The 27,932-nt window shown below is 44.1% G+C and overlaps 1 protein-coding gene and 1 non-coding gene across 23 annotated transcripts in view; one reads left to right on the forward strand and one right to left on the reverse strand.

Annotated features, from left to right (window-relative positions):
* The window catches only part of LOC105467141 (cyclin dependent kinase like 3), a 151,394-nt gene that overhangs the window by 119,036 nt on the left and 4,426 nt on the right, over window positions 1–27,932 (forward strand). The window lies entirely within an intron of this gene.
* Window positions 1,322–1,452, reverse strand: LOC112424142 (small nucleolar RNA SNORA9). Its single transcript, XR_003014813.1, has one exon. It is a non-coding gene; the product is annotated as a small nucleolar RNA SNORA9 (small nucleolar RNA).

A 27,932-nucleotide genomic window follows, 5' to 3' on the forward strand; every position in this document is an offset into this window, starting at 1 on the left:
AGTTGCCTAGACTTGCATTCAAATTCAGCTCCACTCCTCACTAGGTGTGTTAACACAGGCAGCCTTCATCTCTGCACAGGTTCCAAGGAACAGCCTGGCAGTCACTGAAGGTATCTTCTCTCAGGTCAGGTCCCCTCTAGCTCCGGCATCTCGGGATTGCTGCTGTAGAAACACTGAGGGATGGCAGGCACTCTTGTGCCATGTGCTGAGTCAGGGACACAGAGTGGAGCCACTGGTGAGAGGTGGCTGTCAGGAACTGGCAGCTAACAAGGTCGCCTCCCAGTTTCATAGACAAAGACTGCTTGAACATGAGACTCAAGGAGGGACCTCAGCAGGCCTGGGGTGTTCAGCAACTGTTCCTGGCCTGAAAAGACAGAATCAGCTAGAAGCCTCTACCTTTAAGAGAGGTGACCCCACCACCCAAAGGAACACAGGAGCTGTGCTGCTTGTGCTATGCCCAAGCCAGCAACACTTTTCCCATCCCAGTCAATCCTTTAACACACCTAACACCAAGACAATAACTTTAAGGCATCCATCTCCTTCCCACCCAAACTTCCCACCAGCTTCTATATTCCACTCAGGCTGCAGGGTTAGAGAGGCCTGGCATCAAACTCTGATCTGCCGGTTTGTGGCTGGGCAACCCTAGACACATAATTCTGACCTTGGGCTTCTCATCTGTACTGAACTTAAAAACGACCTCATGGTGATACCTCAAAGATTTAAAACAAGAATTAAGAGGGTTGGCACAAAATAGGTGTTCAACAACATTAGCACCTTCCTCTTCCATGAGTTTTTCCTTTAAGATGAGTACACATTGACCTCACCCTCCACTAGCTCCCGGGGCATTCAGCCCCTCTGCAGAACTGAGACTCTGGTTCTCTTTGCTTTGCCTTGTAAATATCCTGTTCCATGAATCTCTCAGGGCAGGACTCTTCCCTGTTATTCCTCTCCACTGTTTCAGCTCCTACACTTACCACCTCTCTTGGCTTCATCCTCAACTTTCATAAGGCTTTTGCTTTAAGTGTGTAATAAAATAAAATTTGTACTGAGTCTGGAGCATAGCAAACACTCAGGATTCCATTCACCTTTCACACCAGAATTGTCCAAAACAACTTCCACAGCGACAGAAATGCCCTCTAATCTGTGCAGTCCAATATGGTAGCCACTGGCCACCTGTGGCTACTGGCCACCTGAAATGTGGCTAGTGTGAAAATGTAATAGAACTCCAAATTTAATTTAATCATGTATGCCAAGTGGCTGCCACATTAGATGGTGCAGATCTATACAAGGCCCAGCACACCAGATCCAGGAGGGAGCAAGTCATTGTCTGAAATTTTTATAACCTTGCTCTGGATAGAAGGGCAAGGTCTCAAACCGTTTCAAAACTGTTCTAGCAAGCACTGAAGGAATGCATAGGGTCACCACAGACCCAAGCATGCTGGAGGCTTGCTACGGGATACAAGTCTTTTGTCACACATATGCACTGCAAATACTATCTCACAATTCGTGGTGTGTCTGTCTATTCATTTTATTAACAATATGTTTTCCTTTAAAGACGTAAACTTATATAAAATAAAATGCAAGGGGGCCCTAACTATTTAGCTTTATCAATTGTAGCAATTAAATATACCCATGTAACCACCCCCCAAAGCAAGATATGAAATAATTACATCACCCCTTATCTTCCTTTCAGCCAGTGCCTCCCATCAAAGGAAACCAGTATCTGACATCTATCACTAAAGGTTAGGGGGGTTTTTTTGTTTTGTTTTTTGTTTTTTGAGATGGAGTTCTGCTCTTGTTGCCCAGGCTAGAGTGCAATAGCACGATCTTGACTCACCGCAAACTCTGCCTCCTGGGTTCAAGCAATTCTCCTGCCTCAACCTCCCCAGTAGCTGGGATTATAGGCGTGTGCCACCACACCTGGATAATTTTGTATTTTTAGTAAAGACGGGGTTTCTCCATGCTGGTCAGGCTGGTCTTGAACTACCAACCTCAGGTGATCTGCTCACCTCGGCTTCCCAAAGTGTTGGGATTATAGGCATTAGCCACCACGCTTGGCCCCATTTACGTATTTACTGTATGTTTCCAGTTAGATAAAGTTCAAATACAAATAAAACTATCCTCTGGGCTCTTTCAAACTCGTGACCTTGGGTGATCTGCCGGCCTTGGCCTCCTAAAGTGCTGGGATTACAGGCGTGAGCCACTGTGCCCGGCCAAAGATATCTTCTAAAAGTCTTAAAGTTTTCCATTTGCATTTAAGTCCATAATACATACGAAATTATTTTTTGTGTTTGGTATGAGATAAGAGTTTAGTTCCTCTTTTTCTATATGGATTACCAATTGTCCCAGTCTCATTTATTTAAGAGTCTATCCTTTCCCCACTTATTGTCAATACCATTTCTATCATATATTAAATTTCTGTACATATGTGGGTTTTTTTAGGCTCTTTATTCAGTTCTACTGCTCTTTTACCCTTACAGCAATTCAATGGTGTCTTAATTACAACTTTAATATGAATCTTGATGTCTGGTTAGACACATGCTTCTACTTTGTTCTTTTTTCTTTTTTTTTTTTTTTCAGACAGAGTGTTTTTCTGTCGCCCAGGCTGAAGTGCAGTGGCACGATCTCAACTCACTCCAACCTCCACCTCACGGGTTCAAACAATTCTCCCACCTCAGCCTCCCAAGCAGCTGGGACTGCAGGTGCCCACCACCATGCCCAACTAATTTTTGTATTTTTAGTAGAGACGGGGTTTCACCATATTGATCAGGCTGATCTTGAACTCCTGATCTGTTGCGGGAAGTCAGGGACCTCAAATGGAGGGACTCAGAAGAACATAAATTGTGAAGATTTAATGGACATTTATCACTTCCCCAATCAATACTCTTATAATTTCCTATGCCTGTCTTTACTTGAATCTCTTAATCCCGTCATCTTCGTAAGCTGAGGATGTGTGTCACCTCAGGACCCTGTGATGATTGTGTTAACTGCACAAATTTTTTGTAAAACGTGTGTGTTTGAACAATATGAAATCTGGGCATCCTAAAAAAGAGCAGGATAACAGCAATTTTCAGGGAACAAGGGAGATAACCATAAGGTCTGACTGCCTGTGGGGCCGGACAGAACAGAGTCATATTTCTCTTCTTGCAGAAAGCAAATAGGAGAAATATCACTGAATTCTTTTCCCAGCAAAGAATAACCCTGGGGGCCGGGCGCGGTGGCTCAAGCCTGTAATCCCAGCACTTTGGGAGGCGGGGACGGGTGGATCACGAGGTCAGGAGATCAAGACCATCCTGGCTAACACGGTGAAACGCCGTCTCTACTAAAAAATACAAAAAACTAGGCGGGCGAGGTGGCGGGCGCCTGTAGTCCCAGCTACTTGGGAGGCTGAGGCAGGAGAATGGCGTAAACCCGGGAGGCAGAGCTTGCAGTGAGCTGAGATCCAGCCACTGCACTCCAGCCTGGGCAACAGAGCGAGACTCCGTCTCAAAAAAAAAAAAAAAAAAAAAAAAAAGAATAACCCTGGGAAAGGAATGCATTCCCAGGGGGAGGTCTCTAAAATGGCCACTCTGGGATTGTCTGTCTTATGCAGTTGAAGACAAGAGATGAAATACACCCTGGTCTCCTGCAGTGCCCTCAGGCTTGCTAGGATTAGGAAATTCCAGCCTGGCAAATTCTAGTCAGACTGGTTGTCTGCTGTCAAACCCTGTTTCCTGTTAAGATGTTTATCAATGACAATGCGTGCCCAGCGGGATGTGGAACCTCATCAGTAATTCTAATTTTGCCCTGGCCTTGTGATCTTGCTCTGCCATTTGCCTTGTGATCTTTTATTGCCTTTTGAAGCATGTGATCTCTGTGACCCAATCCCTATTCATACACTCTCTCCCCTTCTAAATCCCTAATAAAAGCTTGCTGGTTTTGCAGCTCAAGGTTGCCATCACGGTCCTACCATTATGTGATGGTCCCCCGCAGAGGCCCAGCTGTAAAATTTCTCTCTTTGTATTCCTTCTCTTTATTTCTTTTTTTTTTTTTTTTTGAGACGGAGTCTCACTCTGTCGCCCAGGCTGGAGTGCAGTGGCCGGATCTCAGCTCACTGCAAGCTCCGCCTCCCGGGTTTACGCCATTCTCCGGCCTCAGCCTCCCGAGTAGCTGGGACTACAGGCGCCCGCCACCTCGCCCGGCTAGTTTTTTGTATTTCTTAATAGAGACGGGGTTTCACCGTGTTAGCCAGGATGGTTTCGATCTCCTGACCTCGTGATCCGCCCGTCTCGGCCTCCCAAAGTGCTGGGATTACAGGCTTGAGCCACCGCGCCCGGCCCTCTCTCTTTATTTCTTAGACCGGCTGACACTTAGGGAAAATAGAAAAGAAAAGAACCTACGTTGAAATATTGGGGGCTGGTTTCCCCGATACTGACCTTGTGATCCATCTGCCTTGGTCTCCCAAAGTGCTGTGATTACAGGTGTGAGTCACCACGCTCAGTTCATATCTCTTTTCTTTTCTTTTCTTTTCTTTTCTTTTCTTTGAGACAGAGAGTCTAGCTCTGTAGCCCAGGCTGGAGTGCAGTGGTGAGATCTCAGCTCACTGCACCCTCTGCCTCCTGGGTTCAAGCAATTCTCTTGCCTCAGCCTCCCGAGTAGCTGGGATTACAGGCATGCGCCACCACACTCGGCTAATTTTGTATTTTTAGTAGACACGGGGTTTCTCCATGTTGGTCAGACTGGTCTCAAACTCCCAACCTCAGGTGATCCACCTGCGTTGGCCTCCCAAAGTGCTGGAATTACAGGCGTGAGTCACCGCGCCCAGCCCATCTTTCTTAAATAAGACACCAAAAGCAAAAGCAAAAAGGAAAAACTGTTGACCAAATGTAACTGTATGTGGGCCCAGTGGTGCACGTCTATAGTCCTAGCTCCTCCAGTGCCTGAGGTGGGAAGATTGCTTGAGCTCAGGAAGGTCAAGGCTGTAGTGAGCTGAGATCGTGCCTCAGAGCTCCAGCCTGGGGAACAAAGGGAGACTCTATCTCAGAAAGAAAAAAAAAACTATATTAAAATTTAGGACTACTCCTCATACCAGAAGAGTAAAAAAGTGAAAAAGCAAGTCACAACTGGGAACTTAGAGTTACGTAACTTACATAATTATACCTCAAACACATGGTGAATTCCTAAAAATCCACAAACAAAAAACACAAGATACCCCAAATAAAAGTGAGCAAAAGATTGATATGTCACAAAAGCAAGAAGGTGAATGGCCAAAAATATGGAAAAAAAAAAAAAAGCCTCAGCTTTATTAGTAAGCAGGGAAATGGAAATTAAAACCACAGATTCTAGTTTTCATTCTCACCCAGTTGGCGAAAGTTCATTGTCAACACCAAGTGTTGGTGAGGACGTGGAGCAATGGAAATGTTCACACTCCGCTGGTGGGAGTGTAAATTGGGAAGACAACCTGGCATTATCTAGTACATTGTAGATGGGCACACCCTGTGACCAGCTATTCCTCTCCTTGGTTTTTATTCTGGAGAAAGTCCTGCACGTGGACTTCAGAAGGCATGTAAGGATGCTCCCAGCAGTGTTGTTTGTTACAGCAAAATCTGGAAATAGTCCAAAAGTCTATCAACAACAGACTGGATAAATAAACTGTCATATATTATTAATATATATACACACAGACACGAACATGAATGAACTATATACATCAACATGAATAAATCGCAAACATTTTTCTTAAGAAGAGCAAGTCATATTATGGTTCCACATATGTAAGTTAAACACATACAAAGCTAAATATATTTTAAAATATACAATGTATGTTTTGATTATAAAGAAAGTCAAGGAATAATAAATACAAAATTCAGCACAGCATACCTGTCTGTTGGGGATGTGATCAGAGAGAGCATACCTGGAACCTCAGTGTTACTGGTAATGTCATGATTTTTGAGTCAAGAGTGCAAGGGAAGGCTGGGCGCGGTGGCTCATGCCTGTAATCCCAGCACTTTGTGAGGCCAAGGAAGGTGGATCATTTGAGGTCAGGAGTTCCAGACCAGCCTGGCCAACATGGCTAAATCCAGTCTCTACTAAAAATACAAAAATTATGCATGGTGGCACGCACCTGTAGTCCCAGCTACTCAGGAGGCTGAAGCATGAGAATCACTTGAACCCACGAGGCAGAGGTTGCAGTGAGCTGAGATTGTTCCACTGCAGTCCAGCCTGGGCAACAGAGAAAGACTCCATCTCAAAAAAAAAAAAAAAAAAAAAAAAAAAAAAAAGAGTGCAAGGGAACTTGTTTCATTATTAGTCTTTAAATATGTTAATTGTATTTTTGTCAATATTATTTTTCACAATAGTATCTTAACAAAAACAAATCTTACAAGCTACAGGGTTGTGGGGCAGGCAGTGGGAAGAGATGGGCATAGTAGTCAATACAAGAAATGCAAGAATCTTCTCATTCCTCTAGGTGATTAGTAACCTTCTGTTTCACTTTTTAATTTAAAATTTTAGTTGTGTATTTTTTCTTATGAAATATTTCATAAATACAGAAAGATATAGAGGATAATATAATCACTTATGTGTCCATGACCCAATTTAAGGTGTAAGGCTTGGCCAAGTGCAGTGGCTCACACCTGAAATCCCAGCACTTTGGGAAGCCTGAGATGGGAGGATCACTTGAGGTCAGGAGTTCGAGACCAGCCTGGGCAACATGGTGAAACCTGGTCATTACTAAAAATACAAAAATTATCCAGTTTTGGTGGGCCACTGTGCGACCCAGCTACTTCAGGGGCTGAGGGTGCTTGAGCCCAGGAGTTGGAGGTTACAGTGAGCTATGATCACACCCTGCACTCCAGCCTACGCCACAAGATGGAGACTCTGTCATAAAACAACAACAATAACAAAAAGGTCTAAGACTTTACAAAAATAGTGGAAGCCCTTTGTGTAACCCTCCCCCATGGTATTCCCCTTCCTGCATCCCTAGTAACCACATTTCTGAAATTGGTACCACTCCTTTCTATGTTGGTCTTCCTACTTTTACCGACATATGCATGTACCCTTAAAGGTTCGTATTGTATCGTTAGGCATGTTTGGCATTATATATATATATGAAATTATGGCATCATTTGGTACCTATTCTTCTGCAACTCTTTTTTCCAATGTTATTTTTAAATTTTTACTTAGAGACAGGGTCTCACTTTGTCACCCAGGCTGGAGTGCAGTGGCCTGCTCACAGCTCATTGTGGCCTGTAACTTCTAGGCTCAAACGATCCTCCTCCAGAGCAGCTGGGACTATAGGCAAATGCTACTATGTCCAGATAATGCGTGGATAATTTTTCTTTACTTTCTTTCTTTCTTTCTTCACAACACAAGACCGGGTCTTGTGTTACCTAGCCTGGTCTCAAACTCCTGGGCTCAAGCCATCCTCTTGCCTGGGCTTCCCAAAATTGCTGGAATTATAGGTGTGAGCCACCACGCCCCACCCTCCATATTTTTCTTAATGTTTGTCCATGTTGATGTGGTAGGATTCTTTATATCCAGTTTTAATTTATGTTTCCAGTCCTCCAAAATTTTACAAACTTTTTGTTATGGGAAATTTCAAACATATACAAGAGTAAACAGAATCTCATAATAAGATTCTCATAATTCCTCCTGTTACTCATCACCGAGCTTTAACAATTAATATAACATGTGGTCAATTTTGTTTCACCTATTCCCTCACTCATTTCCCACCCTCTTGTATTATTTTGAAGCAAATCCCAGACATCGTATAATTCTTTCCTAAATATTTCAATACGTGTTTCTAAAATCTTAGGGTTCTTTCTATAAAGATATAATCACTTATCACACCTACAAATAATTAACAGTTTCTTTTTTTGAGACAAAGTCTCGCTCTGTGGCCCAGGCTGGAGTACAGTATCGTCATCTCGGCTCACTGCAACTTCCACCTCCTGGGTTCAAGAGATTCTCTTGCCTCAGCCTCCGGAGTAGCTGGGATTCCAGACGTCTGCCACCATGCCTGGCTAATTTTTTGTATTTTCAGTAGAGATGGGGTTTCGCCATGTTGGCCAGGCTGGTCTCAAACTCCTGACCTCAAGTGATCTGCCCGCCTTGGCCTCTGAAAGTGCTGGTATTACAGGCGTGAGTCACTGTGCCCAGTCAATTAACAGTTTCTTTTCTTTTCTTTTCTTTTTTTGAGACACAGTCTCACCCTGTCGCCCAGGCTGGAGTGCCATGGCACGATCTTGGCTCACTGCAGCTGGGTTCAAACGATTCTCCTGGGTTCAAATGCCTCTGGGTTCAAATGATTCTCCTGCCTAAGCCTCCCAAGTAGCTGGGATTACAGGCGCCTGCCACCATGCCCAGTTAGTTTTTGTATTTTTAGAAGAGACAGGGTTTTACCATGTTGGCCAGGCTGATCTCGAACTCCTGGCCTCATGATCCACCCACCTCGGCCTCCCAAAGTGCTGGGAATACAGGTGTGAGCCACCGTGTCCAGCCAACAGTTTCTTTTTCTTTTTCCTTTTCTTTTCTTTTCTTTTTTCTTCTTGTTTTTTTGAGATAGAGTCTCGCTCTGTCGCCCAGACTGGAGTACAGTGGCAGAATCTCGGCTCACTGCAACCTCCACCTCTCAGGTTCAAGCAGTTCTCTGCCTCAGCCTCCCGAGTAGCTGGGATAACAGGCGAGCGCCACCACACCTGACTAATTTTTGTATTTTTAGTAGAGACAGGGTTTCACCATCTTGGCCAGGCTGGTCTTGAGCTCCTGACCTCATGATCCACCCACCTCAGCCTCCCAAAGTGCTGGGATTACAGGCGTGAGCCACTGCACCTGGTCAACAGTTTCTTAATATCATCAAATATCCAGTGTTGAAATTCCCAAATTTATCATGTGTCATTTTTCACATTCTGTTTGAATCAAGTCTTTATTTTTGTTTTGTTATTGTTGTGGATTTTTTTTTGTTTTTTTGTTTTTTTTTGGAGACAGAGTCTCGTTTTGTCACCCAGGCTAGAGTGCAGTGGCACAGTCTCAGTTCACCGAAACCTTCGCCTCCTGGGATCAAGTGATTCTTGTGCCTCAGCCTCCCAAGTAGCTGGGATTACAGGCGCACACTACCATGCCCAGCTAATTTTTTGTGTTTTAGTAGAGATGGGGTTTCCCCATGTTGCCCAGCCTGGTCTAGAACTCCTGACCTCAGCAATCTGCCTATCTCAGCCTCCCAAAGTGCTGGGATTATAGATGTGAGCCACTGTGCCTGGCCAAGTCTTTGTTTTATTTGTTTTATTTATTTATTTTTTTAACTTGCTGATATGCTACCCCGTGCTGAAGATCTCACCCTGAGTGAAGGGCAGTTTTCTCACTCCATTGATGGGTTAAGAATATAGACTTCTTCAGGTGGCTTGTGGGACCCTAGAGCATTTTCCACAGATACCTGGTTTGTACATCACTGATTTATTTATTTATTTATTTATTTATTTATTTTGAGGCAGAGTTTCCCTCCTGTCACCTAGGCTAGAGTGCAATGGCACGATCTCGGCTCACTGCAACCTCTGCCTCCTGGGTTCAAGCGATTCTCCTCCCTCAGCCTCCCAAGTAGCTGGGATTACAGGCACCTGCCACCATGCCCAGATAATTTTTGTATTTTTAGTAGAGACAGGGTTTCACCATGTTGGCCAGGCTGATCTCAAACTCCTGACCTCAGGTGATCCCCAGACCTTAGCCTCCCAAAGTGCTGGGATTACAGGCGTGAGCCACTGTGCCCAGCCTCATCACTGATATTTATTAACTCTTTAATGTTGTTGGTTTTTATGCTTCCTGTGGTCCTTGTGTAAAGAGCTCCTTTAAAGTCTTTCTTCTTAACATCTCATTAGATGGTTAGGCAGTTACTCAGTATTTACCGTATTGAGTAAAATAAATAATACTTGTTTATTAATAATTCATGCTAAGCAACTACTGATTTCCATAAACCATCCTTGCTCTTCCTTAAAAGTGAAGGGTGTGGGGTGAGATGAAGGAATGAGGAAATAACCAAATAAGACAATGTTGGAGTAAGTAGACTGTGACCTGAATGGTACTGTACAGAGCTGACAGCTTCTTAGCCTAGTCTTACATTCAGGCTCTCATCCATCATTTAGGCTGCTGCAGCGTGGCGTTAGACAATGCATGTCTAATGCATGCAGTCTTGCCAGTTGCTCTCAGTATTGTTGGCACAGTGGTGTTTCAATGACAATTTCATTATTTTCCTTTTTTTTTTTGAGATAGTCTCGCTCTGTCACCAGGCTGGAGTACAGTGGCATGATCTCGGCTCACTGCAACCTCTGCCTCCTGGGTTCAAGCAATTCTCATGCCTCCGCCTCCCAAGTAGCTGGGATTACAGGCATGCGCCACCACACCCAGTTAATTTTTTTGTATTTTTAGTAGAGATGGGGTTTCACCATATTGGCCAGGATGGTCTCGATCTCCTGACCTCATCATCTGCCTACCTTGGCCTCCCAAAGTGCTGAGATTACCAGCATCAGCATAAGCCACCGTGCCTGGCCTATTTTCCTCTTTTTAGTAAGAATAAAAATGAGTAGAATTGAAAAAAAAAAAAAATGAGGCTGCTGATGCTAGTGATTGGAAGCACTGCTCTCATCACAAGTGTGCTGAAAGAAGACAAAGACAAGCTCCTCAGAGGACCAAGAGCAATGAATCTTTAGCCTCATCTGAACTCTTAGTCACGTGCCAGCTGACATATATTCCGTTGTTAAGAATAAAAAGAGGCTTATGCCTGTAGTCCCAGCATTTTGGAGGGCTGAGGCGGGCAGATCACTTGAGCCCAGGAGTTCAAGACCAGGCTGGGCAACATGGCAAAACCCCATCTCTACTAAAACTATAACAGATTAGCTGGGCATGGTGATGTGCACCTGTAGTCCCAGCTACCTAGGAGGCTGAGGTGGAAGGATGACTTGAGCCCAAGGAGGTTAAGGCTGCATGGAGCTGTGATGACACCACTGCACTCCAACCTGAGCAACAGAGCAAGACCCTGTCTCAAAAAAAAAAAAAAAAAAAAAAAAAAAATCTACAAATGCTAAAAATACATTGTTCAATGCTGTGACTAAAATGTGAAATACAATTGGGCATTTTATAATATTTTTAGCTTTCTGGGAATGAACTGCCCTTAACACATTTAAGCCTATTGTTTGACTTGCATACGTTTGTCTATTCAATATGTTTCAGAAACACATTATGTTCAGAAACATGGAAGGGCCCATATGTGAGTAAAGCTTCCTCTCTCACAGTTACCCACAGAATTACAACTCTAGAGATAGAGTGAGGAAACCAGCCTAGGCCTATCACAAGGTCGTCATGCTCAGCCAGCCTGGAGAGAAGGACGGAGAAGAAAGGGGATGAATACCTTGCCCAGGAGAACAAGCCACTTTTTCTCCAGCAGCCCAGGGCAGTCATTTCATGAGAGGCCAACCTGAGGACATGTGCCCTGTTCACATGGTCAAAATATGCTGTCCAGCTGCTCTGTTTCCTCATGTGGTAGGCGCCACAGGTGTCATCTTTTGGTATTTGGGTGAGGCAGGAGCCTGAACAGCCTCATTTGAAGTATTGATGACAGGCAGAACCTGGCAGTGACTTAAAGTGTCGTTTAGTACAAGACAGAGGACCCCTTCAGCAGTTAGGATTGGAAGCCCAAGGGGGCTGTTTACCTCATGGCCTTGAGCATCTACAGACAGGATCAGAGGATGCAGTACGGGCATGCAGCCTTCACCATCTGCTCTGCCTTGAATTACAAGTATACCAAGAATGCTCATTACAACTACCTCCTTGGGAAAAGGAGGCTAGAAGTGATTTATAGCCCTATGCAATATTTTAGGTCCAACACTTTTTGTATTTATTTTGGCAAAAGCTTTGGGAGCAGAGGAAGTCGTAGTACAATGGTATCACTTGACTCTGACATCGCCAATATTACTTTTCCCTGGATAGTACACTAAGCTCAGCTATGTTAAATTATATTTCACTGTATTTGCCCCCTGCTTAATAGTAAGGAAATGGTCCTGGGCCTAAAATCTAGCTTACACTTTGAGATTCTTCTATAAAAGAGAACCTCAGAGGAACAGAAACCTATATGATGATTATGAGCCTCAACTTCATTCAACAAACATTGGTGAATTGTATTTGAATTGCTCTGTTTGCTAACTAGAAGGTGAACAGTTACAAAGCAGAGAACCAAGTTTTCTTCATCTTTCATTCCCCCATGGAACTTATGGCACTTAGCACATAGTAGGGATTCAGAGCAGAGCAGAGAAGCAGAGCCTAGAGAAGATGTGTATCACAGTACAAGGCAGAAGGTAGTTAGGGCTGAGAAAGAGATTATGCATGAGCTGTGGGATCCCAGAAGAGGAGAGAGATGACTTCCAGCTGGAGGAACTAGAAAGGCTTCACAGGGTGGTATCAGCTAAACCAGGTCTTAACAGATTGAAATGTAGAGGATAAGAGTTATCATATATTGAACTGTGCCAGGCATTGTGCTAAGCATTTGACATGCCTAATCCAACTGAATTCTCCCAGCAACTCCATGAGAAATATACCCTTATCCCATTTTATTTAGTTAGTTTTCCATAAATTTAATAAATTAGAGATGGGTGGTCTTGCTATGTTGCCCAGGCTGGTCTTGAGCTCTGGGGCTCAAGCAGTCCTCCTGCCTCAGCCTCCCAAAGTGCTGGGATTACAGACATGAGCCAATGTGCTCAACCTCACCATCCTATTTTAGAGCTGAAGAAACTTGTGGCTCAGGCAAATTAAGTGATTTTATCAAAGTCACACAGCTGGTAAGTGACAGAGCCAGGATTCTACCCAGTCTGAAATAAAGGGTAGTTCCTTTTTTTTTTGAGACAGAGTTTCGCTCTTGTTGCCCAGGCTGGAGTGCAATGGCACAATCTCGGCTCACTGCAACCTCTGCCTCCTGGGTTCAAGCAATTCTCCTGCCTCAGCCTGCCCAGTAGCTGAGATTATAGGCATGCGCCACCATGCCTGTGTGCTAATTTTGTATTTTTAGTAGAGACAGGGTTTCTCCATAATGATCAGGCTGGACTCAAACTCCCGACCTCAGGTGATCCATCTGCCTCGGCTCCCAAAGTGTTGGGATTACAGGCATGAGCCACCACGCCCGGCCTAGGGTAGCTCTTAAATACTGCGCTATACTGACCCTAGTTCTGTAAATACATTCAGTGGTTCAGTGTTTGGAAAAATATGGACTATGTTCTAAAAGCATTTACTAGTGATATGGCTGGAGGATGGAGGATGTGGAGGGTGGAGAGCAGAGGGAAAAAAAGTTGTTTGGTAAGTCAGGGACAGGTCACAGAGAACTTTGAATGCTATGCTAAGGAACAGGGATTTTTGGAAGGTGATGGAAACATTAAATGCCTATTAGTGAAGTGGCAGGACTAGATATGTACTTTAGGAAGACAACTCAGTATGACGGGGCGGGATCAGAGGCATAAAAACCAGTTGGGTGGCTATTGCAGTAGTGGCGCAGGAGTGCAAAGGCATGCATAGCCCCAGGAATATGTAATCCTGCCAGCCTAGTTGAGATTGTTTCATTTTAAGACAAAAAAACCCCAAAAAACTGTGTTCAAAAATCTAGACTCCAAACAATATAAATTAGGGAATAATAATTAGTTTTTTATGTGCTCTATTTTAAAGCTTTTAAAATAAGATTTGGCTTATAAAATTTTTTGCACATGAATCTTTAGGAACTGCATAAATTGACCTCTGTTTATATAACATTCTTTACTATTTATTTATTTATTTGAGACAGAGTCTTGCTCTGTCGTTCAGGCTGGAATCCAGTGGTGAGATCTCAGCTCACTGCAACCTCTGCCTCACAGGTTCAAGTGATTCTCCAGCCTCAGCCTTCCTCAAGTAGCTGGCATTACAGGCGCATGCCACCACGCCCAGCTAAGTTTTGCATTTTTTAGTAGAGACAGAGTTTTGCCATGTTGGCCAGGTTGGTCTCAAACTCCTGACCTCGGGTGAAGTGCTGTCACTTCACCTGAAGTAATTTTTCATCCCTCACTCCCCTCCCATCCTCTCACCCTTCTAAGTTTCAAAAAAGAGTTTTAGTTATAAGGGATATATGGAAATTTGCCATAGTCCTCGGTAATAATTGATTGGCAATGTTCCTTTAAAGAATGTTATGTAGGCTCTCCAGTGGCCAGCGTTTTTCATTTGCTGCCTAAAACATTATCATCTGGACATTATAGGATTATTAATTTTAAGTGTTGGAGTGATTTCATTAAAATGAGTTTTTATTCCTTAGAGATAAATATTAAAGATTTAAGTTGAAATTATGATGCCTGAGATTTGCTTCAAAACACCTTCCTCCTGCCTCAGCCTCCCAGAGTGCTGGGATTACAGGTGTGAGCCACCACGCCCAGCCTATATAACATTCTTTAAAGGAACATTGCCAAGCAATTGTTACAAAGGACTATGGCAAATTTCCATATATCCCTTATAACTAAAACTCTTTTTTGAAACTTAGAAGGGTGAGAGGATGGGAGAGGAGTGAGGAATGAAAAATTACTTAATGAGCCTGATGTGCACTATTCATGTGATGGTTACATGAAATAACCCAGACTTCACCACTACGCACTATATCCATGTAACATAACAACACTTGTACCCCTAAATCTATAAAAATAAAACAACAAAATCTTCTTTCACATGACTCCATGTTTTCTTCTAACCCTTATGAATGGCACTAAATAGGTTAAATAAACCTATAAATAAAAAAGTCAAATAGATTCTTAAAATATTTTCAACAAAACAGAAACCAGCAGCATCAGGCCTGGGGAAACTCCCATAGACTGTTGCTTCTGGACTGTGCTCTGGAGGTGCAAGTACTGCCCTTGTCCACTGTGCTCACTCACATTCCTGAGCTATGTATGTAGCTCTGACACAACGTGTGACACCATGGCATTGACTTATGACATGGAATCTCTACTTCTCCAAAGGGAAATTGAGTTGTTCATGAGGAGGCAGGTTCTCTAATCTTCCTTTCATGGAGAGTTCATTCTCATGATTTCCCGCTTGAACCCGGGAGGGAGAGGTTGCAGAATAAACAAAGAATAAAAAATTAGGTTTGCTATGAAGTCTCATCACCTACTTTATGGGGTCTTATCAGTGAAGCTAGAAACATGTCCCATTTAACCGCAGAGGCTGTGAGAGTGACAGCACTTCACATCTCTCCAGTGGCCAGCGTTTTTCATTTGCTGCCTAAAACATTATCATCTGGATATTATAGGATTATTAATTTTAAGTGTTGGAATGATCTCATTAAAATGAGTTTTTATTTTTTAGAGATAAATATTAAAGATTTAAAGTTGAAATTATGATGCCTGAGATTTGCTTCAAAACAGCACAGTATGGAGGAAGTCAGTTGGAGTGCAGATAAAATAATAATGGCCATGAGTGGATGATTGTTGAAGCTGGATAATGGGTACATGGGGGATTATTATACTATTCACTATATAAATTAGTGAATGGCTGGGCACAGTGGCTCATGCCTGTAATCCCAACACTTTGGGAGGCCCAGGCAGGAGGATCACGAGGTCAGGAGTTCAAGACCAGCCTGGTCAACATGGTGAAACCCCATCTCTACTAAAGGTACAAAAAATTAGCTGGGCGTGGTGGCGGGCACCTGTAATCCTGGCTACTCGGGAGGCTGGGGCAGGACAATCTCTTGAATCCGGGAGGCAGAGGTTGCAGTGAGCTGAGATTGTGCCACTGCATTCCAGCCTGGGTGACAGAGCGAGAGTCCATCTCAAAAAACAATAATAATAAATAATAAAAAAATTACTGAATAATTATTAGCTTTACAAAAGGTCTGCTGTTATCTATGTTTGAAATTATAAATAACTTAAAAATGATCACTCTTTAGGTATAGAACAGAATTAGCAATGTTTAGATTTGGGGTGGAATACTAATGAATTGTTTCTAGAAAAATGTGCATGTTCAGTAATTTCTCTTCTTTCTCCTTTTTTTTTTTTTTTTTTTTTGAGACGGAGTCTCGCTCTGTCACCAGGCTAGAGTGCAGTGGCACAATCTGTTCACTGCAACTTTGGACTCCCTGGTTCAAGCTATTCTCCTGCTTCAGCCTCCTGTGTAGCTGGGATTACAGGCACATGCCACCACACCCAGCTAATTTTTTTGTATTTTTACTAGAGACGGGGTTTCACTATGTTGGCCAGGTTAGTCTTGAACTCCTGACTTCAGGTATCTGTCTGCCTTGGCTTCCCAAAGTGCTGGAATTACAGCGCTTGGCCAGTAATTTCTCTTCTTAATGCATAGTACACTATTCAATCCACCTACTGTCTCCAGCCTACACTAACTCTATAGAGCTGTGATTAGTTGTGGATGCATTTGTCTGTGCCTTTTATCTGTGTTCTTAGAGCTTTTTCACCTCTGACTTCCCTTTCATTAGATTAGTAACTTCATCGTGGCAGGACTTTCTATTTAACTGGCCACTCACCCTATGGCTCTAAGTACTATGATATCTCAAGTATGAGAAAATAAATTGTTGAAGACAAGATATGAGATCAAACAGTGTAAGTCAACATTTTTCAAAAGGCTGGCAAAGGGATGGTGATTATGTAAATGTCGGTTTATATGTCAGAAACATCTGAGTTCAATTCATTCACCGACAGTGATTCCCTCTGAAGCTCGGGAAAATGTATCACACTTTTTCTTCCTGTAAAATAGAAATAATCTAATCTCAGGGTAGAGAAGTGAGAGGAGAGAAATAGGAGAGAAACAGGGTTGGGGATGGCAGCCGTGTTTTCCAGTGACCCATTCATTCCCAAGTGGTGGGGACCATGGACCTGTCCTCACGTGGCTGTGCCCTCCATTGTGGGTCTCTTATTGGTGTGGGTCTTCTGAGTAGGTGAACTTGCCACCATAAGTCTTCTGCAGCAGCTGTAGCCCATTTTCCTCTTTTAGCATAGAGTTGTAGAAAATTTTATTGTTGGCCAAGTGTGGTAGCTCATGCCTGTAATCCCAATGCTTTGGGAGGCCTAGGTGGGAGTATTGCTTGAGGCCAGGAGTTCAGGATCAACCTGGACAACATAGTGAGACCACCCTCACATCTCTATAAGAAATTTTAGGCCGGGTGTGGTGGCTCACACCTGTAATCTCAGCACTTTGGGAGGCTGAGGCGGGTGGATCACTTGAGGTCAGGAGCTCGAGACCAGCCTTATCAACATGGTGAAACCCTGTCTCTACTAATAATACAAAAATTAACCAAGTGTGGTGGCACACGCCTGTAATCCGAGCTACTCGGGAGGCTGAGGCACAAGAATCGCTTGAACCCAGGAGTCAGAGGTTGCAATGAGCCAAGATTGCACCACTGCACTGCAGCCTGCGTGACAGAGTGAGACTCTGTATCAAATAAATAAACAAACAAAATTTAAAAAGAAGGAAAATGTTATTGTTGAGAAAGATCATAGCATTATTTTAAAGGTAATCCAAAGGCTCTGAGTGTGCAGGGACTTGCTCAAGGTCATAGTTATGCACCGAGGCTCAGACTAGAAGCCAGGTCTCCTCAACAGTTCAGTATATGAGACAACTCTCCACCTCCACCCAAGTCCTAGAGACATTCCTTGGGGGCTTATTTTGAAGATCTTAGGCTGATAGGAATCAAGGGATAGGTTAACAGCTGCCCTATATTGAGAACTATAATCTCTAGTTTTGGCTTTCAAAAAGAAGTGTAGAGAGGGTGACTTACCTCTTAAGCAACCTGCTAAGATGACTGCACAAATTGCTGTAGAGGAAGGGTGATGTCATCTTGTCCTTTCTGGCCTCCACACTGAAACTGGGAACTACTCTCTTGGTAAGGAAATAAAGGAGGAAGTGAAGAAGAGTCATCAGTGCTTAAGGAGCCTGGTATGTGAGCTAGGATTCCCTAGCTGTCGGCTGAGGCAACAGGGCGAAACTCTCACTCACGTGTTCTCAGGCCCCAGCTGAGAAGGGATGGGGCACTGCTGGTTTTTGGGACTGGCCCGTTCACCTATGCAGTCTGAGCAGCTCATGGGAATTCTAGAGATGTCAGAACTTCACGGCTGGGCGCGGTGGCTCACGCCTATAATCCCAGCACTTTGGGAGGCCGAGGCGGGCAGATCAACTGAGGTCGGGAGTTCGAGACCAGCCTGACCAACATGAAGAAACCCCAACTCTACTAATAATGCAAAAATTAGCCGGGCATGGTGGTGTAATCCTGGCTACTCGGGAGGCTGAGGCAGGAGAATTGCTTGAACCTGGGAGGCAGAGGTTGCAGTGAGCCAAGATCACGCCATTGCACTCCAGACTGGGCAACAAGAGCAAAACTCCATCTCAAAAAAAAAAAAAAAAAAAAGAGAGAGAGAAAGAAATGTCAGATTTTCTCTGTTTGGATTGTTCAATACTTCTGGAAAGTTTTCTTTAGTAGAAACCTTGTATAGTAGTTGGGAATGGATAACTGGCAAGTGTGGCTTGGATATAACAGGTAAGATGTGATTATTGGGAAGTTTTTTCCAACTAAATGGACATTAGCACTTAAGATTCCACCTCCCTTCGCCCTGTAAAAGTGGCTAAGAGGCCAGGCACGGTGGCTCACGCCTGTAATCCCAGAACTTTGGGAGGCTGAGGTGAGCAGATCACGAGGTCGGGATATCAAGACCATCCTGGCTAACATGGTGAAACCCCATCTCTACTAAAAATACAAAAAATTCACTGGGCGTGGCGGCGGGCACATGTAGTCCCAGCTACTCAGGAGGCTGAGGCAGGAGAATCACTTGAACCCAGGAGGTGGAGCCTGCAGTGAGCTGAGATCGCGCCACTGCACTCTAGTCTGAGCGACAGAATGAGACTCTAACTCAAAAAAAAAAAAAAAAAAAGAAAGAAAAGAAAATGAGTAGTGAACAGGCCCACACTCCAGGGGCCCAGAAAGCCAGACATGTCAGATCATTTGAGCTGCTGTAATCCTAGGTAGGCTTTCAGTCCTAATTATTACTGTAGAAATAGGTGCTTTTCAATCATTAAGAATACAGAATTATAGCTTGAAAATACAACACCTAGCCACCCTTCTGAAGTGTTTCCCGATATAAAAGGAGCCCTGGCTTTTCCCTGCTTGCAGGCAGGCAATCCTCGAGTCTCGACTGTGTGAGATCCCCTGCTCTGTCTCCTCCTTGAAGGACTCCAGGATGAAATGAAGTTCCCATCAAGTCCTGTGCCCATGGCCTGCTCCAACCTTGTGTTTCCTCTTTTGTCAAATACTTCCTCAGGAGCCAATTCAAATCTTCCTTGCCTTAATTTGGGCCTATTTCTGGGTTAGTCATATGGTAGCATAATAACTTCCTAATCATTATTAAGTAGCTGCTCCTTGAAAAATTTTTGAGCTTTGAGCCTCTCAGAAGAAAGATATTTGAAATCCAATAAATAAATACACAAATAAACAAACATGGCACACCTTAGACTTGGAATCTAGTAGAAGGGAGGATAGTAAAGGTAGCCTGAGAATCCAAACCCAAACGGAGACCTTGCAATGAGCTACAGGAGCCGATTCTGGTTTACATCATTCTTCTTGATCAAAGAGCAGGGCCTGGGCTGACACGGCAGGGAAAGATGCTGACTCTGGATTCACATGAAGTAGAAGCTAATGCTGACCTTTTTAAAGGGAACATCAAGAGCCCAAAGATGTGAGTTAGTTAATGACTCTGAGGATATAGGGATGGGGATCTAACCAAGAGACACTGCAGGAATAGGTAGGCTCTAGGACCCTGAGGGGGTGATGCATTTCTGGGGCAAGGGATAGAAGTGAATAAAGCTATGCTGAGCCCTTCAAAAAAGATAAGTCAGGCACCACTGGATGGTGGATGTCTTTGTCTTAGGGGAACCATCCAGGCCATTTGTGAATCTCTGGGTCTGTCTTGTCACATAGCAGCTGTCTCCAGGTTTTAACCTGTGCTCATCTTTCTGAATGCCGAGCTTATGTTACGGTTTTTATGTTTAGGCCCCCTTGGTAGTAAATATCTTCTGGATTCTGATTGTTTGTTTATGCACATACCTTTCTCCCTCTGTTCCTCTGTCCTGTTTTACAAAGCCCACCTCCTTGCTTACCTATAATTGCCCATAATAATAGTCATAGCTGTGGTATTCAGAGTGATTCACATCCTTGCATAATGGGCTGTTACCCAGGTAAGTCCTGAGGTGTAATTCTAAGTTCACAAGCACAAGAAAGATAATCATTGTTTGATTTCTGGGATCCTTCTTCAGAAATTGCCTGAAAAATGCATTGATTCCTTCCCAAAATATCATGAATTGTGTCTTCTGTCTTCCTGTAGAAGTTCTCATTGTGATTATCCTCATTTGACATGAGAAAACATCAGCATGAAAATGAGTAACAGCTTTCTTTATAATTTAGATGTTTCATTTACCTCCATACATGGTTGTTTTCAGAGCGTTTAAATGTATCTGAATGGAATTCAGATCAATTCAAGAATTCTAAGAATTTCTGATGGGTTTTAAACCTTACCAGTTTAATAGAACTGTTCTGGATGGCTGAATCTATGCCTGCCCTGGTGTCCTTCAGTGGGAACTGTCCATCCCTATTTGTGTCTGGCACAGGTGGCTCACCAAAGGACAAAGACAGGATGGCTCAGGACCAGAGCTCCACCACCTGTGGAGTCACTCAGAGCCGCTGACCTGGGTATATAAGGCCAGTCACATTGCCTGTGTCCTACACATGAGAAGACAGTAGTGTTAAGGGAAAAGATGTTTCTCTGTCATCTCCAAGACAAAGTGGGCGAGAGCAGTACCTTGGCCTCAGGCAGGCACATCTGCTCTACCAGCAGTGTGCTGCAGCCATACCTGACTTTCCAGTTCCTGTGGAATGCACATAAACTGTGTTGTCTGCCCATGTGTAAAGTGCTCTTGCAATATGGCACTGCTTGGTCAAATTAAGTATATGCATATTCTATGATGAGATTTTGGTGTCAATTGACACCCTCCGCTTTCCAATATCAACCAGGACAGATGTTGCGAACAGAAACCTGGTGGAAGTGAGAATGAGGGGCCACGTCCTAGTTTTACAGACTGTATCCTCAACTAGGCTCCACCTGAGGGAGTGAGTAGGAGCTGAAACCCAACCTGAGCTCCACATTGTTGAACCTTCAGCTTTACTGTTGGGGCTGCATCCTCCAGGAGGAAAAGGTGCCTTTTTTTTTTGAGAAGAAGTTTTGCTCTGTCACCCAAGCTGGAGTGCAGTGGCACAATCTCGGCTCACTGCACCCTCTGCCTCCCAAGTTCAAGTGATTCTTCTGCCTCAGCCTCCCGAGTAGCTGGGACTACAGGCATGCACCACCACACCCGGCTAATTTTTGTATTTTGTATATTTTTTTTTTAGTAGAGACGGGGTTTCACTGTGTTGGCCAGGCTAGTCTCAAACTCCTGACCTTGTGATCCACCCGTCTTGGCCTCCCAAAGTGTTGGGATTACAGGTGCGAGCCACCATGCCCAGCCGAAAAGGTGCCTTTTCTGAGGCACATAAAGACACCATATAAGCGAGAGACTGCCTAAAGATTCCCACATGGGCGCAAAATGAATCACACAAGCAGCTGCTTATGGCAGCATTGTCTTGGTGGTGGGAAGTTGGAGTGCCCAGTACTGGGGAAGCAAAGAGAACAAATGTGGTGGGTGCACACTATTCAGTACTCTGCAGCAGTCAGAATCATGGACTAGATGTGTACATAGCAACATGTATAGGGTCTTTTTTGTTTTTGTTTTTTGAGACAGGATCTCACTCTGTTGCCCAGACTGGAGTGCAGTGACATGATCTCAGCTCACTGCAGCCTTGACCTCCTGTTCCTCCCACCTCAGCCTCCCAATAGTTGGGACTACAGGCAGGCACCACATGCCTGGCAAACTTTTGTATTTTTTGTAGAGACAGGATTTCACCATGTTGCCCAGGCTGGTCTTCAACTCCTGAGCTCAAGTGATCCCGCTGCCTTGGCCTCCCAAAATGCTGGGATTACAGGCATGAGCCACCATGACCGGCCTAACATATATAGGTCTTAAAAACAAAGTGAGAAATGAAAAAAAGGAAGACAGAATGAGATACATAGCACAATAATACTAATGTAAATTAAAATACCTGCAAACCAAACAACACACTTGTAAGGTACATGGATGTGCTTTGGTCAAGGATAGGCCAAGGTAAACATCCTGCATGACTCAGCGGGATTGGAGTGCCAGTGCATAACTCCATTTGTAATATAATCACAGCTATGTAGCCATAACATGGGAAGGCTTATCACCTAGCTTGGCGCCACTATTGTTCGTAAAAGGTATAACTGCCTTGCTGACACTGTGCATACAGCACGCACCCAGAGAAGGAGAGAGACAGCCAAAGCTGTCCATCTTGTAGATGGACAGAGAGGAGCCAGGGCTCGGCTTGGCTTGTGCCCAGAGAGAGAAAGAGTTAAGCTGCTGACCCTGTAGGGAGAGCTGGCTGTGCAGCTGTGTGTGGGAGCGGCAGGAGCCGCAGAGCCAGAGCAAGCAGCTGAGACAGAGACAGACAGTGTAAGAGAGCTGCTGAATAAAACCATATTTCATCTGCCTGCAGCCCCCTGAGTGTTCTTTCAGCTATCTGCCACCCATCCACCCACTGCCTTCGGACCTCAGGGCCGGAACCTGACCCTGGGCATGACAACACTTCACATGAACACATACATACAAACCAAAAATATATACATATACATACATGTATATATAATAATTAAATATATGAGAATGGTTGCCTATGGGAAAGGACAGGAGGGAGGTCTGAGGATAGGCAGATATCTATCCATCCATCCATCCATCCATTAAATAGGAGCCTTAGGGCCAGGCATGGTGGCTCACACGTGTAATCCCAGCACTTTGGGAGGCTGAGGCGGGTGGATCACCTGAGGTCAGGAGTTCGAGACCAGTGTGACCAACATGGTGAAACACCATCTATACTAAAAATACAAAAAATTAGCTGGGCATAGTGGTGGGCGCCTGTAATCCCAGCTATTTGGGAGGCTGAGGCAGGACAATCGCCTGAACCCAGAAGGTGGAGGTTGCAGTGAGCCGAGATTGGGCCATTGCACTCCAGCCTTGGTGACAAAAGAGAAACTCCGTCTCAAAAAAAAAAAAAAAGAAAAGAAAAGAAAAGAAAGGGGCCTGGAATGGACTGATCATAGTATAATGAGCCATGAACCGAAAAGTGCGATTAACTTAATACTCTATACCTAAGGCCTAATAATTTCTCTTTTTTCTGAAGTGCTCTGGGCCTTGCCATTTGAGGTTTCCCTCAACCCAGCTGTTGACCACTAGCATGGCTTTAACAGGATAATCATAGCTTTTTAATAATCTCATTGACAGAAATTTATACCTGGATTCTGTAAGCTGCCTTATGCTGACCTTTATCAAACTCAGGGATATATGATGCTATCTTGCTCTTTTGCTATCTTGCTCTTTTTTTAAAGAGACACAGGTCTCACTGTGTTGCCCAGGCTGAAGTGCAGTGGCTATTCACAGGCACAATCATTGCACACTACAATCTCAAACTCCTGGGCTCAAGTGATCCTCCCACTTCAGCCTCCTGAGTAGCTAGCACTACTAGCTGGATGCCACTGTGCTGGCTTTTCCTGCTCTTTAAAATACTTGAAAGTTACCTTGCTTTATCTGTAGTTTTTTAAAGTTTCCTGATGCCATCCTGGCTAACACGGTGAAACCCCGTCTCTACTAAAAATACAAAAAAATTAGCCAGGCATGGTGGTGGGCACCTGTAGTCCCAGCTACTCAGGAGGCTGAGGCAGGAGAATGGCATGAACCCGGGAGGCAGAGCTTGCAGTGAGCCGATATCGTGCCACTGCACTCCAGCCTGGGCAACAGAGCGAGACTCTGCCTCAAAAAAAAAAAAAAGTTTCCTGATGCCCATAAACAGAAATGAAAGCATGTACTTTCCTGGGGATCTAACCAAAATGTAAACGCTATGTTAATGAAGAATAGGCACCACCAAGAATAAAAGAAAACCCTTAATTCTGTTTGGCCTGGTTTCCTAGAAATCCTGTGCCCAGTTTTTGCATCGAGCCAAGGCTGGCAAGATGTGGATAGGGCTAGGCCCTCAGGCATTGAGATACAGTGCCTCAGCTTCTTCAAAGATAGGTCTAGAACATTCCAGACCAATGCAATCAAAAAGTACCTGGTGGAACCAGGCATAGTGGTTCAAGCCTGTAATCCCAGCACTTTGGGAGGCTGGGGAAGGAGGATTGCTTGAACCCAGGAGTTCAAGACCAGCCTGGGTAACACGAGACCCTGTCACTACAAAAAATTTTAAAATTAGCCTGACATGGTGGCACAACCTGTAGTCCTCGCCACTTGGGAGCCTGAGGTGGGAGGAGCACTTGAGGCCAGGAGTTCAAGGCTGCAGTGAGCTATGAATTGTGCCACCGCACGCCAGCCTGGGTGACGGAGTGAGACCCTAACTTTAAAACAAAATAAAATAAATAAATAAAAAGTACCTGCTGCTAAAAATTACACCATTTTAGGGCCAGGCGCAGTGGCTTATACCTGTAATCCCAGCACTCTGGGAGGCCGAGGCGGGTGGATCACTTGAGGTCAGGAGTTAGAGACCAGCCTGACCAACAAGGTGAAACCCCATCTCTACTAAAAATACAAACATTAGCTGGGCGTGGTGGCGGTCACCTGTAGTTTCAGCTACTCGGTAGGCTGAGGCAGGAGAATTGCTTGACCCTGGGAGGTGGAGGTTGCAGTGAGCCGAGATCGCGCCACTGCACTCCAGGCTGGGCGACGGAGCAAGAGTCTGTCTCAAAAAAATAAAAAATAAAAAAAAGTTACACAATTTTAAAACAACATTTGAGTAAACCCAGCATCATTTTTGAGATACTCTAAGATATTTCTTGACCTACTTGTGTGTGCTGCTTAAACTGAAACAAGCCCTAGTATTCTCTGAAGTAGCATGTGTTCAATAGATATCCAATAATTTCAAGTTAGGTTGAATGACCTTTTACCATCCACTTGGGGACTCCCCTTGTCTATATGGTATCTATGCATATTAGAAAAGGTGCTTCTTCATCCTGGAGATGCGGCCCCACAGTAAGGCACAGGTGTGGCAAGTGGAGCTGGATTCCTCTCAGCTCATCTCCTTGGCTATTCATGGCACAGTATGTACAACTGTAGGATATGGCCCTGCAAACAAACTCCACCCTTTCTTTCTTCCACCAAGCTTCCACTGTTTGCAACATCTTTCCTGGCTGGTGGAAGAAAGGCAGGCTCAATTGATGGTCCTAATCTCCAATGGGGGCAACAATATTGCCCACCCCACAGGCTCTTTTGGAACTTTGCTACTCTAAAGGTGGAGTCTGATTCCACTCTCTTTGAGTCTGGGGAAGCTTGTGACTTGTACCCAACAGAAGAGCAAAACTAACACTCTGTGATTTCTGAGATTAGGTTACAAAAAGTGATAAAGCAGCCAGGCATGGTAGCTCACACCTGTAATCCCAGCACTTTGGGAGGTCGAGGTGGGTGGATCACCTGAGGTCAGGAGTTCAAGACCAGCCTGGCCAACATGGTGAAACCCTGTCTCTACTAAAAATACACAAAATTAGCTGGGTGTGGTGGTGCATGCCTGTAATCGCAGCTACTCGGGAGGCTGAGGCAGGAGAATCGCTTGAACCCGGGAGGCGGAGGTGGCAGTGAGTCAAGATGGCGCCACTGCACTCCAGTCTGGGTGACAGAGTGAGACTCCATCTCAAAAAGAAAAGTGACACAGCATCCACCTTGTGACTAGAACACTTGCATTTGTAGCCCTAAGCTGCCATGTAAGAGGTTTAACTTGCCATTCTGTGATAAAGCCAAGGCACAGAGAGAGGCCATGTGTAGGTGCTGTGGTCAGCAGTCCTAGTTTTTGAATGCGTCAGGCCCAGCTACTGACATGTGAGTAAACAGTGAGCCAAGATGGCGCCACTGCACTCCAGTCTGGGTGACAGTCTTCCCAGCTGAGTCCCCAGACAGCTTGGAGCTGAGAGAAGCCATCCCCAGTTGTGCCCTTTCTGAATTCCTGACCCATAGACTCTGTAAGCACAATAAATTGGTTGTTATTTTATGCCACTGAGTTTGGGGTGGCTTGCTACACAGCAATAATTAACTAAAAGACCCATTATCTTCAACAACACCAAAAAGTAGGGCTATAAAAAAAAGGAGGAATTGTTATAAATTAAGGCCAGGCACAGTGGTTCATGCCTGTAATCTCTAGAACTTTGGGAGGCCAAGGTGGGATGATCACTTCAAATCAAGAGTTCAAGGCCAACCTGGACAACACAGTAAGATCCTGTCTCCAGAAAAGATGAAATAAAAAAATAACCTGGGCATGGGAGTATGTTCCTTAGTCCCAGCTACTAGAGAAGCTGAGGTGGGAGGATCGCTTGAGCCCAAGAGTTTGAGGCTACTGTGAGCTATAATTGTGCCACTATACTTTAGCCTGGGCAACAGGGAGAGATCCTCTCTCAAAAACAAAAGCAAAACAAACAACAAAAATGATACATACACACACATATATACATGCCCACATATATATACACACACACACACATATACATATGTACATTATAAACTAAAAAAGACGTAACAGATACAACAAATGCAAATGATATTGTTTTGCTCCTGATTAGAATAAACTATTACAGAATGACATTTAGGAAAATCAGGGCAATTTGATTTCTGGCTGGATATCAGTTGACATTAGGAATTATTTTTAATTGTTTTATATGTGACATAGTGGTTATTGAAAAACGTCCTTATTTATCACAGAATTTATAGTATTTAAATATGAAGAAAACCATGATTTACTTTAAAATTTGCTTTAAAATGATGATGAGGGAGGGGTGGGGTATAGATAAAACAAGACTGCCATATACTGTTAATCGTTGAGGCCAAGCAATAGGTAATGGGTGTTTATTATATTATTATCTCTACTTTTGTGAGTATTGGAAACTTCCCATAAGAAAAAATTTAACAAAAGAGATGAGGGGAGGACTTACTTCTCTATCCCATTCTTCCAAGCTGTAGTTATGTGCTAACAGGGGCCAATGGTTTAAATAGATTCCCTTCTTCTGAACATGCCTCTATGCATGCCTGGGGGCTTCTAAGACCCAGGATTCTACCCCAATATGGGGGATTTCATGCATGGAAACAGACTAGCAGAGGAAGTCATATTCTTAGGAAAATGTTTTGGGCACTCTTCAAATCTTTGGTGACTAGAAATCCACTTGAAAACAGAATTCCCTTCCCTGACAGTACCTAATCCAGTGTTAGGTACACAGGGCGGGGAGAGGGGGAAATGGATTTGAATGAAGAAACCTGATTAATTCAGAATTAATGCACCAGCTTCCTCTGAAGATTAGGCAGTATTCAATTTTCAGCCTTTCAGAAATATATCCGTCAGCATAAAGACAGGCGAATGGGCTGCATGTTGCTATGCAGACGACACAGTTTGGAAGGGCCTTCTGTTTGCTTATGGATTCGCTCTCCCTTGAAGAAAAACTATTAACTCATGCTGCAGCCTGCTGCTCTCTGCTTGGTGTTGGCTATGTCACCGAGCCCAAAATAGAAAGTTCTTTTACTGCAGAGAGGGAAGGAGGTTTAAATTTATCAATTCAAATAACAAAGGGTAGAATTATACTGGCTTTTCTCGGGTGGGGAGTAGGGGGAGATAATGCCTATTTCATTAGAAGAAAAAGTGATCTGACACTGGCAGGGGCTGGGACCAGAAGACAAGCTTGCACTGTGGTGATTAGGCTTGTTTCCCATCCTGGCTCCCCTCACTCCCTCCTTCCAACAGTGTCACCTCTTTTAGGATATGGGAAAGCATCTGAGCCACTGGGTAA

Source organism: Macaca nemestrina, chromosome 6, assembly GCF_043159975.1.
Source record: "Macaca nemestrina isolate mMacNem1 chromosome 6, mMacNem.hap1, whole genome shotgun sequence".
Classification (NCBI taxonomy): domain Eukaryota; kingdom Metazoa; phylum Chordata; class Mammalia; order Primates; family Cercopithecidae; genus Macaca; species Macaca nemestrina.